The sequence below is a fragment of the Dermacentor andersoni genome, chromosome 6 (genome assembly GCF_023375885.2).
Source record: "Dermacentor andersoni chromosome 6, qqDerAnde1_hic_scaffold, whole genome shotgun sequence".
Taxonomy (NCBI): Eukaryota; Metazoa; Arthropoda; class Arachnida; order Ixodida; family Ixodidae; genus Dermacentor; species Dermacentor andersoni.
This window is the reverse complement of record NC_092819.1, coordinates 111451841-111468810: the sequence shown is the minus strand read 5'-3', so window position 1 is coordinate 111468810 and position 16970 is coordinate 111451841.

Sequence of the window (16970 nt, the reverse complement as noted above, 5' to 3'; positions counted from 1 at the left end):
ACTTATGAAAGGAATAGAGCTTGCTGAAAATTATGATACTTTCGCGGATTGATATTCACGAGGTAACAAACGCTGATAAATTGAAACTTCGGAGATAATGCTTGAATGATCAGTGACACAGTTAGAGCTCCAACAAAACAATGCGCTTGGAAAGCCATATTCCTCCATTCGTATTATTTTTAAAATTAGGCTTAAAGTTAAATATATATATGCGACGGCCGTGAATAATTATGTCTATGTGGTACCGAGAAAAGATGGAGCTGAGATTTATTGAAGGCCTTGTGGAAGGTGTTATAACATCCAGCAGCAATGTCACTTGATCAAGAACGTTTAGGGAATCTGTCCAGCGTTCAAGTGAATGAAGTCAAGTGAAATGTGTCGCGTATTGTGCACCTACTTGCAACTGCGACAGCAGTTAGTTGTTCTAATTTGGCGTTTTCTTCTCCGTGTGCCCGGTCTGTGTGTCCGGACTTCGATTCCGTTGCGCTGTTATGTGTCGTGAACAACGACACGTAACGACGGTTTTTGTAGTCGACAGGCCACCTACACAAAGGCCTCAACTTGCGAGCTCCAATTACCTCAACTTTCCTAATTTCATCACCCCACCTAATTCTCTCACGTCTTCCACAGCGTTTCACTTCCCTTGGCACCCATTCTGTAACAGCAATGGCTGACTAGTTATCTACTCTACTTATTACATGGCCTGCGAAGCTTCATGTGTTTCTCTTAACGTCAACTGTAACATGGGCTATCCCCGTTTGTTCTCTGATCAATGTCGCTTTCTTCCTGTGTCTTAACGTTACGCCTAACATTTTCCATTCCATCGCTCCTTGCGCATTCCTTAACTTGTTCTCCAGCTTCTTTGTTAACCTCGAAGTTTTTACCCCGTATGTTAGCACCGGCAGAATGCAATGATTGTAGACTTTCTTTTCAACGACAGTGGTAAGCTCCCACTCAGGCACGCCGTGTGCACTTCAACCCATATTTATTCTGTGCAATTTTCCTTCTCGAAAAGCTGACTGGTGATCCTGAATTATTGTTCTCGTGCCAGGACCATTATATTTATCTTTTGCATATTAATATACAACCCTATTCGTACACTTTGTTGGTTAAGGGCCTCAATGCTTTGCTTTAATACGTCCCCAGTGTTACTGAACAGGACAATGTCACCTGAAAGCCGAAGGTTGCTGAGATATGCGCTGTTGATCCTCACTCCTTAGCCTTTTTAGTCTAATAGCTAGAATACTTCTTCTATGCATGCAGTGAGTATTAGTGGGTAGATTGTGTCTCCTTGGCTAACTGCTTCATATATAGATAACTTTCCACTTGTGGAGAACCAAGGTAGCTCTAGAATCTTTGTAGATATTTCTTAAGATATTCACGTGTGCCTCCTGTAGTCCTCCATTACAATATGCCTCTATGGCTGCTGGTATCTCTACTGAATGAAATACGTTTTCATAATCTATCAAAGTCATATAGAAAAGTTGATTGTACTCCGCAGATTTCTCAGTTACCTGATTTATGACATGGATGTAATCTATTACAGTGAACACATCAAGCCAACAGACAATGAAGCCAAGGAAAGTATCGGGGATTGGGTGTAGTTGAAATTGAAATGTAGAAAATAATAAAGAGGGGAGGGAAGGGAAACAAAGTGGACGAAAAGATGACGTGTCGCCTGTGGGGGATGGACCCACAACCTCCACATTACGCGTGCGTTGCACTACCAAGTGTGCTACGGTGACAGCTATCAAACCGTCCACTAACATTTATTATGGGAACTCCGTCATCGGAGACAGCAGTCGGCGAAGTGGAGGAGAAAGTGACTGGTGAGCGCGAGCTGTGGTTTGAGGCTCGCCTGGGCACGGCCGATCAGGACAGGGGCCTGCTGGCATGGACTGAGGGACCGCGCCGTTCCTACATTGGCACCCGTAACGTAGGGCCCAGGGCTGCGTTCCGGGACAGAGCGTGATCGTGGGGAAGTAGGCCAGTAGTGACGTCTGCCTGGCCTGGTGCGTGACGATCTTCGCGGTACGAGTTGCAGCTCTGGCGTTCGCTGAAGAGCGTTTCCGCCGGCTCCTCCTCTGTCACCGTCATCGAGTCTGGCATGGGACACGCAGGCCGAGCGGTCTCACACGCGCTGCTGAAGCCGCCAGCGCCACCGTTGGAGAAGGGACCTGCCGGGGCGGATTTTGCTTTAAGGCTATGCAGTAGTGCTTCTACGCCACAAGTTGTCGAAGCACGGAGACTACGCGCGGCTCCAAACCAGGCGGTGAGGCCGCATCTTGGCGAAATGTATGTGCGGGAAGCCAGCCAAGTTTGGGGCCTTCGGGTTCCTGGAAGACCTTGGTGACTCGGGCGTTGCACGCTTCGCCGATCCTCGTTCGGTGCAGCAGTCTGCAAGGTTTTCGCACCGCCGGGGGTGCTTTGCTGTCGCTGTAAGCCGCCGTGGGCCAGTGCCATCATTGCCTTCGCAGAGGGAGGGGCAGTTTGGAAACACCGGCATCGGAGCCAGCAGCAGGACAAAGTGACTCGTGAGCGCGTGCGGCGGTTCGAGGCTCGGCTTGGCGCTCTCAGGCGCGGCTGGCCAGGGGTGGGGCCTGCAGGCGTGGATGACTGAGGGACCGCGCAGTTCCCACAGTGTTTACTAGATCTATCCCTAGGAGTGTTAGCCAGCACCACTCAGAGCCAAGGTAGGAGGATGTGGAACACCTTTTTCTGCCTGATGGCGTCAAGTAACACGTGATCTAAGGAGAGCGGGCATGTGGCTAATAAACCGTCTCATGCTACCTAATGATATCAAGGATGCCAGAGTCGGGACACCAACCATTAATAGTTTTTTTTTGCATTTTCCTTCTGCGTGAACACAATCATCTCAAACCACTCATTATTGACCATGCAAGCCCTCCGCATGGCGCCAAGGAGTTAGTGAACTAATTGAATTTCTGAAAGTAAAATGCGTCAGAAAATTCGTTAAATGTGACTTGTACAAAACCTACAGATATGATAGTGTCGGACTGTAATTTGAATATGCAAGAAAACCAAATTCTGCTATGCAATAACTCAAACACAAACGACTTTTCCGGCTGCTGTATGAGGTCTGTCTAAAAGTAGAAGTGGCGTGGCTTGCTCGGTTCCTTAAAACGCCACGAAAAAAAGAACCACTAAGCTCGCCTTCGTGCATAGCCCTTCGTGCATAGCACGCAAGCGCCGGGAAGTGTCAAAAGCAGGGGAAGAAGAAGGCGCATAGCCGGTGGGACGCGCTTCACATCGGCTTCGCAGTTTTTCGATGACTGTGCCGGATTATCACCTTGTGCTACAAAAATTCTTGCACCAAGTGTCCCGTGTAGTCATCAGGACCACGAGGATACCTGCCTTTAAGGTAGGGGACCATTTTTTGGGACTTTAAGGACGATTGTGTGCCCACCTAAGGCGAATCGTTGCTAAGCCTAGGCTTGCTCCGCCGACCGCTTGGCCTAGCCGCAGCGGCCGACGGGCGGTCGCTGCTGGAACGCACATTATTGCGAACTCTACCTGCATCATGGCCACTCCCATGAGTGTTGAAATAGAGGGGGAGGATATTCAACCCGAAGAAGTGACCAGGACCCTGGGCTGGCGCATCACCGGTGAACGCAAGTCCCGACCACGTCAGCGAGACCTAGGTCTACCCAATGCACTTCAATCGAAACCCTCCGGTGCCGGTCGTAGACCCGAGAACGCCAAAGATACGTTAATCAAGAGAGCGCGCATGCCTGCACTGCCCCGAGACGCAAGGTCGGCCATATGGAAGTTGGCCGGGCCATTTACGCTGCGGCGAGAGTCACAAAAGAAGAATGGATCCGGGACGTGATATGCCCAAATTACCAGCAAAACATCGTCGTCATCAGTACTTCAAAGAGAGAAAATGCTAACCGGTATGTTGGAGTCACCAAGATTGTCGTCCAAGGAAATGAGCACGAGGTCAGCGCCTACGAATCCGCCCCCCATGGCATGACCAAGGGAGTCATACGAGGCGTCCCCCTCGGAGACACGGTTCAAGAAATCAGCGAGAACATCGTCAACGAATATAATCCCACTGCTGTAGAGGCCAACCGCATCGCTAACACGACGTCCGTGGTGATCGCCTTCAATGGACCCAAAGTGCCGAACTACGTTCGTTACGGGGGCCTGCTCGCCAAATGCTCGTTATACAGAAAACAGATAGATATCTGCTATCAGTGCGGTCGCCTGGGCCACCGCATGGATGTTTGCCCTGATCCAACAGACCGGATCTGCCGGGGATGTGGTGCTCGAAATCCCGATGAACAGCACAAGTGTACCCCCAAGTGTGACCTCTGTGGAGGAGAACATTTGACCGCAGACAAGGTGTGCAGAGCTCGCTTCAAGATTCCGTACGTGGTACGGAAACGCCGGTGGGAGCGGAAAGATACCAACTATACGCCTGCAGAAGCCTCCAAACCGCCACGTCGGGAGGGAGCAGCTACGTCAGGGTACCGGAATCACTCTCTTTCCCGTGAAGGCGGACGAGGGCGGAGCAACAGCTGCGCCTCAAAGCCGGGCTTGAGAGCGTCGTCGCCGGGTGACGTGGCCGGCAGCAGCTACAGCGGGGGCCGCCGGGAGTCGCGCTCAAGGTCGAAGACCCGGAGCCAGACACCGTCGAGGAACGCCGCTAAGCAGGTGGGCTGGGCAGTTAGATCTCCTATCGCTCTTAGCAACAAAGATTTCCCTCCCCTTCCCCAGACTCCCAAGAAAGATTGTGAGGAATGCATGCAACTCAAAGCGCTTGTAGTTAAGCAAAATGAGCAAATCAGCGCGCTTCTTGCGCGCATGGAGGCATTAGAAAAATCGAAAAGCAGCGAGGATGTCACAAAACGCAAAATTGCCAAGAGGGACGCTCAACAGGAGCCCCCGGTAACAGCAATGGAGGCAGGGAAAATTGAATCGAGTCCATCTGAGGAACCGGCGTGGGCCAAGCCCATTGAAGCCCTCACCGAGATGGTCACACAGCTTGCCAGCCAAATCGGCTTGATAACGTCCAAGATGGCCAAGTTCGACGCGCTAGAAGCTAATGTCAACCAGCTCATACTAACCACTCAAAAAGCTAAAAAGGGAGCCCCGTATGGGAAACCGTGCATGGCGAGTAGTCTCACGACTACCAACCTGAGCCAGGATTGCGGCCAGGCGTAAAAATAGGAAGGAAGATGCAACGATCTTAGCCCAATGGAACTGCCGAGGAATTAAGGACAAAATAGGCGAATTACAGCAATACATAGATAATGCGGAACACAAACCGGATATCCTTGCAATTCAAGAAACGAACTCGCGACCAAAACTCGCGGGGTACGTCACATACACCGATCCCAGTGAGAAAAGCACAGCCATCCTAGTCCGAAGCAACATAGCTGCAACGCAGCACATTACCACCCAGAGAGGGTGTGAACACGTTCTCTTGGAAATTCACAGCAGAGGCATAGGAAGCAAAGACAACATCTTTATACTCAACGCATACTGTCGGCCCTCCAAGAAGAACCTCGACATAGAGGGCACATTACTCGACAGCAAGAGAGAGGCGGGCAGCCGACCCCTATTGATATTAGGAGATTTCAATGCGCCTCACACAATATGGGGTTACAAATTTTGCTCCAAGAGAGGCAGGGTGCTGGCGAACCTCATGGATCAGCACACATTAGCCCTACTCAACGAACCAGACACTCCCACCCGCATGGGCACAAGTACGACCCGGGACACCAGTCCAGACCTTACCCTGCTGAGTGGAACCTTGGACGTGTCATGGCAGAACACAGGCGCGAACCTGGGGTCGGACCACGATATCCTCAATATTATGATCAGGGGGCCCGCGTTCAAGGCCCGAATGGGAACAACAAAGATAACTGACTGGGACAAACTTCGAAAAAGGCAAGCAGCCGATGAAGATGAGGACACGAACAGCACCAAATCGTATGGGGAATGGGCTAAGGAACAACTCGAGCTGGTAGAAAAATACACCCAGAAAATTGCGACCACACTGCAGACACCCTGTGTGGACGCAAAGCTTGCCCACCTTTGGGAAGCACGACACAGCCTCACCAGACGCTGGAAGAAACAACGACACAACAAGAAACTTCGCAAACGCATCCATGATCTCAACAAGCAAGCAGCTGAATACGCGTCCAAGCTGTGCAGAGAGAACTGGCTGAGCGTGTGTGATGGACTGCAGGGCACCCTTTCTACCAGGAAGACGTGGTGCCTCCTTCGTCACCTGATCGATCCTCTCGGCAGCAAGAGTGCCACTAATCGAAGCCTCACGCGCACCCTCAACAACTATACTGGGGGTGCCGACAAACTCATCAACGACCTGAAGGCCAAGTACCTGAAAACGGAGAAGGGTGATATCGCACCTCCCGACTACGCAGGACCTACCAATGAAGCGTTAGACAAGCCATTCACTGACACCGAGTTGATATCGGCAATCTCCGAGAGCAACAGGGGCAGCGCGCCGGGACCCGATACCATTACCTACAAGTTACTTAACAACCTCGGGCACAAGGCCCGCAGACAGCTGCTCGAGTATATGAACCGGGTCTGGGAGTCTGGCAATCTTCCACACGAATGGAAAGAGGCAGAAGTCCGCTTCATACCCAAGCCTGGGAAGACACCTCACATCGACAACATGCGACCGATATCCCTCACGTCCTGCGTGGCGAAGGTCATGGAACGTATGGTTCTTAAGAGGTTGCAGCGACATCATGATGCCACCGATCAGATGCCAGAGACAATGTATGGCTTTAGGCAGCACCTGGGCACCCAGGATGTTCTCGTACAACTCAACGAACTGGTAATTAAGCGAGCAACGAAGCAATCGCCACGAGCGATACTAGCGCTAGACCTCACAGGTGCCTTTGATAACGTCACACATGAAAGTATCCTCCGCAACCTGCGCAACACGGGTTGTGGAGTGAAAACTTACAACTACATCCGAGACTTTCTTCGTGACCGAACGGCAAGGATCAGAATAGGAGAGGAGACATCCCAACCGATCTCCCTGGGGGATCGAGGAACGCCGCAAGGTTCGGTCCTTTCCCCCCTCCTATTTAACATGGCTCTCCTGCCGTTGCCCAAGCTTCTCGAATCAATAGATGGTCTGGGCCACGCATTATATGCCGACGACATCACCCTCTGGACTGCGAGGGCAGGGTCGGATGGCTGGATGGAAAACACGCTCCAAAAAGTGGCTGACACGATCAACAGCTATGTGAAGACATGTGGCCTTTGCTGTTCGCCTCAAAAATCGGAGCTGACCATAGTCAGACCACGTGCATCAAGGACACAAGCAGAAAACATAGAAATCACTTTGGAAGGGAACCGGATCCTCCCGGTACCTCAACTCAGGATCCTGGGTCTCCTGATCCAGGCAGACGGCAAGGCAACAGCCATGATTAGAAAAATGAAGCTCACGTCAGACCAAATCTTGAACATGATCAGACGAGTGGCCAACAGGCAGAGAGGTCTGAAGGAATCGGACACCTTGCGCCTCGTTGAGGCCTTTGTTATCTCACGAATCGTCTACGCAGCGCCGTACCTGCAGCTCCTCAAGAAGGACGTCTTACAACTTGACGCAATAATCAGGAAAGCCACGAAGCAGGTCCTGGGTATTCCCATAAATTCATCCACGACAAAATTACTTCAAATGGGAGTCCACAACACAGTAGCCGAGCTCGTAGAAGCCCACCTATCCAATCAAAGGGTACGCCTTAGCCAGACCAAGGCGGGCAGAAGCGTCCTCCGCAAGCTAGGATGGCAAGAATCGCACTACACCCGCCACGACCAATTACCCGAAAAGTTCAGTGAGAAGTTGGAATGCAAACCGCTACCACGCAACATGAACCCCACAAGGCATGTCGGACGACGCGACGCCCGGGCAAGAGCCATCTCCAGGACCCTGGAGGAAGACGACACTGTTTTATATACAGACGCCTCTCCATCGAAACGCTCCACGAGGGCAACAGTCGTGGTCACCGGGCTAGAAAAGCTGGTCACCTGCGCATCAATCTACACTCCGTCTTCGGAGGAAGCAGAAGAAGCAGCGATAGCTCTCGCACTCCTACAACCAAACGTCACCAAGATCGTCACGGACTCACAAGCTGCATACAAGAACTACAGATCTGGCTGGGTGTCCCTTGCGGCACTAAAAATTCTTGGTAAAGCTACGCCTCCTAAACAAGCGATCGAATTAGTTTGGGTCCCGGCTCACTCCTCAGTTGAGGGCAATGAATATGCTCATCAACAGGCCCGAGCGCTAAACTCCCGGGCCAACGAGGAGGAGGCAAGGGGATGGCAACCCATCACAAATTATAGAGATATAGTCAAATATTACAGGGACGGCAGGAAGACATTCCCGCACCCCCACCACTCCTTGACCAGAGCCGAACAAACAATATACAGGCAAATCCAGGCAGGATCCTTTCCCCACCCCTGCCTCCAGAACAAGATATACCCAGAGAGATATAAGAACACATGTCCTCACTGCAATGCATTAGGAACCCTTCGGCACGTCATAGGAGAGTGCAATTTTTCCATACACCACCCCCCACCTATACCCATAACTAACCCTTTACGAGCGATGGGAGATCATGCTGTCCAGCCCCGCCCTGGAAGACCAGCTCCGACTGATCCACAGGGGCCAGGCGGCCCTGGAAGCATATGGAGCCCGCGAAGAGGGAGCCACCCCATCAGACGCTTGACGCGTTTCATTTCATAATGGACCAGTAAAGTTGTTTCTCTCTCTCTCTCAAAAGCAGGCAGCTATCTTTGGTTGCTATCGCGTTCCGCTCCTAAAGGTAAAGCTTAGGTGTCCTTCCAAACTTGAATGTGTGTGCGCACTTTTCGCCACGATAACCACCGATAAGACAATAATGTCTTCCTACCTTTATTCCAAATTCAGTGTCACATCTGTGTCGTGTGCTAAGCAGTTTCGCTGGTCGTCCATCTTCACGGAGTGGAATGGCTCATGATTTCCTTTTGTAGAATATGCCTTCCTGAAGCCTACCTGTTCCCTTGGTTGGTCGTAGTAAAATGTTGCTCTGATTCTGTTGGGCATTATCTTGATGAATATTTTATATAATGCTGAAAGCAAGGTCATCATCATCATAATCAGCCTGGTTACGCCCACTGCAGGGCAAAGGCCTCTCCCATACTTCTCCAACTACCCCGGTCATGTACTAATTGTGGCCATGTTGTCCCTGCAAACTTCTTAATCTCATCCGCCCACCTAACTTTCTGCCGCCCCCTGCTAGGCTTCCCTTCCCTTGGAATCCAATCCGTAACTCTTAATGACCATCGGTTATCTTCGCTCCTCATTACATGTCCGGTCCATGCCCATTTCTTTTTCTTGATTTCAACTAAGATATCATTAACTCACGTTTGTTCCCTCACAATCTGCTCTTTTCTTATCCCTTAAAGTTACACCCATCATTCTTCTTTCCATAGCTCGTTGCGTCGTCCTCAATTTCAGCAGAACCCTTTTCGTAAGCCTCCAGGTTTCTGCCCCATACGTGAGTACTGGTAAAACACAGCTGTTATACACTTTTCTCTTGAGGGATGATGGCAACCTGCTGTTCCTGATCTCAGAATGCCTGCCAAACGCACCCCAGGCCATTCTTATTCTTCTGATTATTTCAGTCTCATGATCCGGATCCGCGGTCACTACCTGCCCTAAGTAGATGTCTTCCCTTACCACTTCCAGTGCCTCCCTACCTATCGTAAACTGCTTTTCTCTTCCGAGACTGTTAAACATTACTTTAGTTTTCTGCAGATTAATTTTTAGACCCACCCTTCGGCTTTGCCTCTCCACGTCTGTTAGCATGCATTTCAATCGCTTCTCTGAGTTTACTAAGCAAGGCAATATCATCAGCAGATTGCAGGTTACAAAGGTATTCTCCATTAACACTTATCCCCAATTCCTTCCCAATCCAGGTCTCTGAATCCCTCCTGTGAACACGCTGTGAATAGCAATGAAGAGATCGTATCTCCCTGCCTGACGCCCTTCTTTATTGGAATTTTCTTGCTTTCCTTATGGAAGGCTACGGTGGCTGTGGAGCCGCTATATATATCTATCAGTATATTTAAATACGGCTCGTCTACGCCCTGATTCCGGAATGCCCGCATGACTACTGAGGTTTCGACTCAATCAAACGCTTTCTCGTAATCAATGAAAGGGTTGGTTATATTCCGAACATTTCTCTATCACCTGATTGATAGTGTGAATATGGTCCATTGTTGAGTAGCCTTTACCGAATCCTGCCTGGTCCTTTGCTTGACAGAAGTCTAAGGTGTTCCTGATTCTATTTGCGATTACCTTAGTAAATAGTTTGTAGGCAACTGACAGTAAGATGATCGGTCTATAATTTTTCAAGTCTTTGGCGTCCCCTTTCTTATGGATTAGGATTATGTTAGCGTTCTTCCAAGATTCCGGTACGCTCGAGGTCATGAGGCATTGCCTATATAGGGTGGCCAGTTTCTCTAGAACAATCTGCCCACCATCCTTCAACAAATCTGCTGTTATCGGATCCTCCCCTGCTGCATTCCCCATTTGCATAGCTCCCAAGGCGTTCTTTACCTCTTCCGGTGTTACTTGTGGGATTTCAAGTTCCTCTACACTATTCTCTCTCACATTATCGTCGTGGGTGTTGCTGGTACTGTATAAATCTCTATAGAACTCCTCAGCCACTTGAACTATCTCATGCATATTAGTAACGATATCGCCGGCTTTATCTCCTAACGCATACATCTGATTCTTGCCTATTCCTAGTTTCTTCTTCACTGCTTTTAGGCTTCCTGCGTTCCTGAGAGCATGTTCAATTCTATCCATATTATACTTCCTTATGTCAGCAGTCTTACGCTTGTTGATTAACTTCGAAAGTTCTGCCAGCTCTATTCTAGCTGTAGGGTTAGAGGCTTTCATACATTGGCGTTTCTTGATCAGATCTTTCGTCTCCTGCGATAGCTTACTGGTCTCCTGTCTATCCGAGTTACCACCGACTTCTATTGTGCACTCCTTAAGGATGCCCATAAGATTGTCGTTCATTGCTTCAACACTAAGGTCCTCTTCCTGAGTTCCGAATACCTGTTCTGTAGCTTGATCCGGTATTCCTTTAGTTGCCCTCTTACCGCTAACTCATTTATTGGCTTCGTATGTACCAATTTCTTCCGTTCCCTCCTCAAGTCTAGGTTAATTCAAGTTCTTACCATCCTATGGTCACTGCAGCGCACCTTGCCGAGCACGTCTACATCTTGTATGATGCCAGGGTTCGCGCAGAGTATGAAATCGATTTCATTTCTAGTCTCACCATTCGGGCTCCTACACGTCCACTTTCGGCTAACCCGCTTGCGGAAAGAGGTATTCATTATCCGCATATTATTCTGTTCTGCAAACTCTACTAATAACTCTCCCCTGCTATTCCTAGAGCCTATGCCATATTCCCCCACTGACCTGTCTCCAGCCTGCTTCCTGCCTACCCTGGCATTGAAGTCGCCTATCAGTATAGTGTATTTTGTTTTGACTTTACGCATCAACGATTCCACGTCTTCATAAAAGCTTTCGACTTCCTGGTCATCATGACTGGATGTAGGGGCGTAGACCTGTACTACCTTCAATTAGAATTCCTGTATGTTACCAGCTATATCCTGAAGCATAACTGCGAGTCGGCCTAGTTGGAACATATTCATATTTATACTTTTTGTGCGCAAACAAACAGGGACGAAGAATAGGGGCAACACAAGCGCTCGTCCTTGTGTTGCCCCTATTCTTCGTCCCTGTTTGTTTGCGCACAAAAAGTATAGCTATATCCTTATTAATCAGGAATCCGACTCCTAGTTCTCATCTCTCCGCTAAGCCCCGTTAGCACAGTACGTGCCCGCTTTTTAGCACTGTATATGTTTCTTTTGTCCTTCTAACCTCACTGAGCCCTATTATATCCCATTTACTACCCTCTAATTCCTCCAATACCACTGCTAGACTCGCCTCACTAGATAACGTTCCAACGTTAAACGTTGCCAGGTTCAGATTCCAATGGCGGCCTGTCCGGAGCCAGGTATTCTTAGCACCTTCTGCTGCGTCACAGATCTGACCGCCGCCGTGGTCAGTTGCTTCGCGGCTGCTGGGGACTGAGGGCCGGGGTTTGAGGGTGGCCAATCCTGCTCTGGTGAGAGAGTGCGTTACCGGTTCTGGTCACCGGGATCAGGCCGCACTGCTGGCCTGTTTGTGCAATTTTCTCAACACACGGTTTTTTTCTGGTGGAGAATCGCGCGGCACCGGGAGTCGAACCACGGTCCTCTTGCACGCGAGGCGGATACTCTACCGCCCGCGCAGGAGTTGTACGCCTCATTTAACCTACAGTGAGGCCTTATTTGATCAATCAAGGTGGACCAATCTGAGTTCGGTTATACAGCACGGATGGCACTCAACTAGAGAACCTGGTATTTATGACCTGCACATGTGTGGCCATACATAAATATTTTTAGGAGGGTTCTTGTACAGTCATAAACTAAAAGAGAAGGCATATTAAAAGGGGAAAAGAAAATAAGCAGAAAAAAAGAAGGAATACAAGAAAAGGAAGAGAACAGGTGATTTGAACTCGTGACCGTTGGATGTTGCCCGGAAAGGTAGCTCAGTGGGTTGGTCCGTCAGGCTCCAGGTTACTTTGAAGCGCCATAGCTGCTGTCCAGAGCCTCATACGTGGAAAGGGACTGATGTTGTCCGCGATGGTCGAGTAGTTGGAAGGCATACTTCCTTGGAAAAATGGTCGCCCGTGGATAAGAGCGAACTCGAGCGGCTTTAGAGACTAGGAAAAGCTTGATGACGTGCTAGGCGAGCGCGGCGCTCTTAGCGTGGGAAGCTAGCCTGAGTAACTATCTCAAGGACTGCTGCTCACGAGGGCGAAATACCTTCGTGTAACTATAATAACTCTAATAGGACTACTAGGCCCAGGGGGCTGTACTACGAGTGCTATGACTGATAATTTTCTATATATATATATATATATATATATATTTATATATATATATCTATATATATATATATATATATATATATATATATATATATATATATATATATATATATATATATATATATATATTCTTGCTTTATATATATATATATATATATATAAATATATATATATTTATATATATATATATATATATATATATATATATAGCGATGCTCAAGAGACGAGCCGCCACGTGAACGACGAAGTTGGTCGGTGCCCTTGGCACGAGCGAGTGTCAGCCTGGCTGCCTGGCTCCAGTGTAAATAGCGTGTAAATAGCATCTTTCGTCTGTGTCTTTCCACACGTAGCATTTCTGGTGGAGGTGAGCGATCCCCGTCCTCACCACGGAACTCCGAAGTGGTCGGCACACCGAGCTTGTCACCATGCTTCCCGGTGACGAGCCTGCCTCTGCAATGGCTTCGGCTTGTCCGACTGCTCCAATCGTCACGGTTTCCCCACATCGTGACCCAGGTGTGTTCTCTGGCCTGGAGGGACAGGATGTCGACGACCGGATCAAGCTATATGAACATGCCAGCGCTAATAACAGGTGGGACCCAACGATTATGCTCGCCAATGTCATCTTATTTCTCGGCGGCACCCCACGCGTGTGGCACCAAACGCATTATGACGAAATAACCAGTTGGGACAGTTTCAAAGAAAAGCTACGGGAACTGTTCGGCAACCCCATTGGGCGCAAGGCTGCCGCGAGAAAGTCTCTTGCGTCTCGTGTCCAGTCATCTACAGAGCCATACGTTTCCTATATCCGCGACGTCTTCGCTCTATGCCGTAAAGCTGACAATCACATGTCCGAAGCAGATAAAGTGGCACATGTGCTAAAAGGCATCGCCGACGACGCTTTCAATTTGCTTGTTTTCGGCAATGTCTCGACTATCGACGCCATTATAAAAGAATGCCGTCGCCTTGAACAAGCTAAGAGCCGCCGTAGCTCACACCACATTGCGCGGCTACCCAACACTGATGCTACGTGCACATGTGAGGGTCGACCGCGTCAGACCACCACCTGTGACTACGTCACCCGTATTGTTCACCGCGAACTCGAGGCCGCCTGTTCGCCAGCCTTTTCCACGATGCCTCCCGATCCGCCAGCAACCACCATTGCGATGATCTAGGCCGTCGTCAGACAGGAATTTGAAAACATGGGTCTGAACACCGTGTGTTCCACGTCTCGACCCAGCGTTCCCCAGTTATCTAGCGGCCCTCCTCGTTCCGGCAGTCCTTTTCTGCCACATCTCGCAGCAACCCGTCTGAATGGCGTACCCCTGATGACGGGCCGATCTGCTTCCACTGCTGTCGCATCGGCCACGTCGCCCGTCATTGCCGCAACCGATGGCCACCACCTCCTCGGACTTACGCCGCCACTTATTCCCGCACTTTTGGACCTTCCGTACCCTATACCACCTGCCTTGAACCCACTACCGCTGATGCCCCTGCTCCGAACCTTCGCTACAGCCGCTCGCCCTCACCTCGACGCCACCAGTCTCGTTCGCCCCAACCCCGCCGCTTTTCTGCACCGCCTCCCGGACTCAGCCGGAAAACTAGGCACTGCAGCTTCTGGAGGTGAAGCTGCGTTGTCGACCCTACCCTCAAATCCTCTGCTCACATTACCTACTAACCGAAATCTTCTTGACGTTGACGTTGACGGCTATCCTGTCACGGCACTCATCGATACAGGAGCACATCTTTCTATTATGAGTGCTGCCTTCCGACGATGACTGAACAAGCTCCTCACCCCAGCGTCGGCACGCGTCGTCCGCGTTGCGGATGGCGGTACTGTGCCTATCATCGGCATGTGTACGGCACGTGTCAGCATCGTCGGCCGCCACACTCCTGTCCTCTTCACCGTAATTGCTCATTGCCCCCACGAGCGTCTTCTCGGCCTCGATTTTCTCTCCGCCCATTCTGCTCTTATTGACTGCTTTTCCAGTACTCTTCGCCTTCAGTTGCCGATGCTCGCAGAACCATCTGTCGCACCCCACTGTCGTTTACGCTCCACCGGCTTCCTTCGCCTGCCGCCAAAGCCCATAGCCTATAGTGAACTGTTGTCTTTCCCACCAGTTCCTGATGGCGAGTACCTCGTCACTCTTCTGCCCGACATCCCAATACAGTATGACGTCACCGTGCCTCACAGTATGCTTACTATTACTGCGAACCACACTGGCATGCCTGTCTGTAACTTTGGATTGGCAAAGCAAATTCTACCGCAAGGTATTTGCCTTGCCACCATTGATTGTCTCGACGACCAATACGTGGCAGCGTTATTGACCGATGGTTCTCGCGAGCTTAGCATGCCCCTCGCGCCATCCTCGGGCGTCGATCCCAACATAAAGAAAATGGTTGCGACGGACCTGTCCTCTACGCAGGCTGAAGACTTTTGCGAAGTATTATCGTCCTACCGCGATATTTTCGACTTAGACGATCGCCCTTTAGGCCAGACGCTCGCGGTCAAACATTGCATTCTTACTGGCGATGCTACGCCTATTCACCGACGACCGTATCGAGTTTCTGTGTCGGAACGCCGAATAATTCAATATTAAGTAAACAAAATGCTCGATAAAAACATCATTGAGCCTTTATCGAGTCCCTGGGCGCCACCTGTGGTGTTGGTTAAGAAGGACGGCACGTGGCGGTTCTGTGTAGACTACCATCATCTGAACAACATTACTAAGAAGGACGTCTACCCGCTCCCACGTATAGACGACGCCCTTGACTGCCTACACGGTTCCAGCTATTTCTCTGCTGTTGATTTTCGTTCTGGATACTGGCAGATTGCTGTTGATGATATGGACAGAGAAAAAACCGCGTTCAAGACACCTGATGGCCTATACCAATTTAAGGTAATGCCGTTTGGATTATGCAACGCCCCTGCCACCTTTGAGTGTAAGATGGACTCTTTGCTCCATGGTTTCAAATGGTCCACATGCCTCTACCTCGACGACGTCATCGTCTACTCGCCAACGTTCGACACTCACCTTGAGGCGAAGCTGCAACTTAACTCGTCCAAATGTCATTTTAGCCACCGACAAATTACTCTTCTGGGCCATCTCGTGGACGCTTCCGGAGTACAGCCTGATCCCGACAAAACTCGCGCTGTCCGAGAGTTTCCGGTTCCGAAGACAGTCGCAGACGTTCGATGTTTTGTAGGGCTGTGCTCGTACTTTCGTCGTTTTGTTCCAGATATTGCGACAATTGCTAGGCCCCTAACTAATCTTATGAAGAAAGGCGTACAATTCTCTTGGGGTACTGCAGAAGCCGCCTTCTCTCATCTCGTCACTCTTCTAACCTCACCCCCCATTCTCGCCCACTTCGACCCTGATGCCCCTACAGAATTACGTACAGATGCGAGCGGTCATGGCGTAGGTGCCATCTTAGCCCAGCGTCGGCGTGGCAAGGATCGCGTTATTGCTTATGCGAGCCGCCTCCTGGTACCATCGGAGCGCAACTATTCCATTACGGAACGCGAATGCCTTGCTGTTGTCTGGGCGATTACGAAGTTCCGTCCTTACCTTTATGGTCGCCCTTTTTCCGTGGTCACTGACCATCATGCTCTCTGCTGGCTCTCATCGCTAAAAGATCCTACAGGCCGGCTTGGTCGATGGGCTTTGAGGCTATAGGAATTTTCATATTCCGTGGTGTAAAAGTCTGGCCGCCTGCACCAAGACGCTGACAGTTTGTCGCGTTACCCTGTTGACGACTCTGACTCGTCCAATATTGGCAGTGCTTCTTGCGTATTCTCTGTATCACAGCTGCTTCATTTCGCCGACGAGCAACGCCGTGTCACCTACATCAGAGCACTCATCGACCGTTTGGAACACTCTCCGGCCGATGCTGCTCTACGCCTCTTCGTCCTCCGCGACGGTACTCTGTACCATCGTAACCTTCATCCGGACGGCTCTGAGTTCC